Raw genomic sequence first — 2,332 nt, forward strand, 5'->3', positions numbered from 1 at the left:
ATCGTATTACAAATAGTTCTATGTCAATATCGAATGATTTTTGTGGTCTGACACACACTCGATTACACCGCCAAGACAATTCTGCTGTGCAATGCAATTTTTGTTGTGGGCTATAAATATGAATTTGTGTACGAAGTTACAGAATAGACAATAAATATGAAAATAAAAATATAATAGAATCTGAAAATAAACAAATATTGTGTGACCGAATATTTCCATTGAATCATATCGCATGTAGAGCACATGTGTGGGCATAACATCGAGAGAATAACATAGACAGCTGCCACTTAACATTAACCTTTTACGAGCTCAACGAAAAACAAAGAATTCATTTCAAGGATAGCACCCAAATCCCCGCAATCGGCATCGCTTAATTAATAATTCAATTGTAACAGCCACACATACACAAATACTCTTGCAAACAATCGATATTTTTCGCACACAAAATAGGTTAGTTCTATCTCGACCGATGCAGTTTCGAAGAAATTTCAAAATGATATATTTTTATATGATTGTAGCCGCTATTCGTGTTCACACTCACCGAGAGCCACAGTGAAAAACACACATTATGATAAACACATGATGCGATTTTATAGTTTAACAAATCAAATAAATAAACATGTGCATCGTTTTAAACGATTCGTTTACATAAAAAAGAGGTAAAAATAACATTTGCACATCCAAGGCATATAAGAGGTATGTAAAGGGTGTTTTATTAAGAGATTTAGACTTTAAATTGAAATAAAACATACATTTGTTTTTATTTTAATGTTGAAAATGGCTTTATTAGGTTGAAAAATCTTTGACATTTATGTTTTAAAAATGATTCCGGATAATTGAACAACATGGCCACTTTTTTTCGACCAGGTAATTTTGGCCAATTTTTCGGCCATAGCAAAATCTATAATTTTCTTAAAATTTGTTTGAGAAAAACTATGACTGCCGCCTTTAGAGCAATGAAACAGTCAGTTAAGCTCGTGGAGACTCTATCACAACAAAAAAATGATATTTTGTTGGACCGAAAGTGACATTTTAAAAACTGTTTCTCTTCAAATTTCCCCTGATGCCAACATTACGGTAATGAACGTCATGATTGGTGACCAGTTGCCTCCTAATATTGCCATTCACAATCTGGATCCATTTTGGTTTCAATGGGATAGCGAAATTTGTCATATAGCGACCTAATAGACCGAATCTCTGGACTATACTTTGTGCCGAAAAGTGATGTCATTAGTCTATGTGGATATGCCAACAAAGATTAAACACTTCTACGCCAATGCTCAACATGGTATTATCGAGATATTGCCGGCTTTGTCCGAATTTTTTTAAAACATTAATGTCAAAAAATTTCCTACCGAATACAGCCATTTTCACGATTAAAATAAAAACAAATGTATGTTTTATTTCAATTTAAAGTCCTAAACCTCTTTAAAAAAAACACCCTTTATAATACTTGACGCTTCAGATATGCAATTCGGATGCAGTTCAACACAATCATTCAATTTCAAATCGATTTTCTACTTACTTTGAAGACGAAATGAAACAATTATCTCTATTATTTTCTTTTCAAGTACTTCCGTAGATGATATGGACACGCACACACACACCGTCACTGCACACTCTTTGCGTTCTTGGTATTAAAAAAAAACTTAATTTTGGTTTCGATGTAACTAATTATCTTTTTTTGCAATTTTTTTGTTTGACTTGTGTTTATCTTTGTAAAATTGCGGTTTTGGTTGGCTGTGATTCTTTGGTTTTTGGTGATAACGAATTGGTAGTTTTTTTTGAACCCGATCTTTGGCAAATAGAATTAAAACGATAATTTCACTAGATTTTCAACGTTAGCCGTGTTGCTTGTTGCCGTTTTACTCGTAAATTATTTTGTATTGGCTGTTGATTGACTTCAAACGCGAAAAAAATTCGTTAATCTTTTCTGTTCGTGTCCTTCTGCACCTTGTTAACTTGCGACCGTTTCAAATTGAGAATAGAAAAAAACCAAATATATATTATTTTTTCTCTCTCTTTACTCGAATTTTATTGAATGCAGTAACATTTACACTATGTGACCACTGATATTTGCCAACCTTTGCATGTATACACAGCGCAACGCACACACATTTATGCAGTTAGCACCGAAAATCTGTCCGTTGAATAAGTATACACAAAGACATCAACGAATGAGAGTGAGAGTAACAGCGAAAGATGGAACACAGTGAACGGGAATGAATGAAATGGAAAAAATAACCGATAAAGAGACATACATGCATATGTATTGGTGTGTTGCGCGCTTTCAATTCAAAACGTGTGTTTATCAGTATGTTTTTATTTCAAT

This window comes from Contarinia nasturtii, unplaced genomic scaffold (assembly GCF_009176525.2).
Source record: "Contarinia nasturtii isolate CC-2019 unplaced genomic scaffold, AAFC_CNas_1.1 Cnas_scaffold_187, whole genome shotgun sequence".
Taxonomy (NCBI): Eukaryota; Metazoa; Arthropoda; class Insecta; order Diptera; family Cecidomyiidae; genus Contarinia; species Contarinia nasturtii.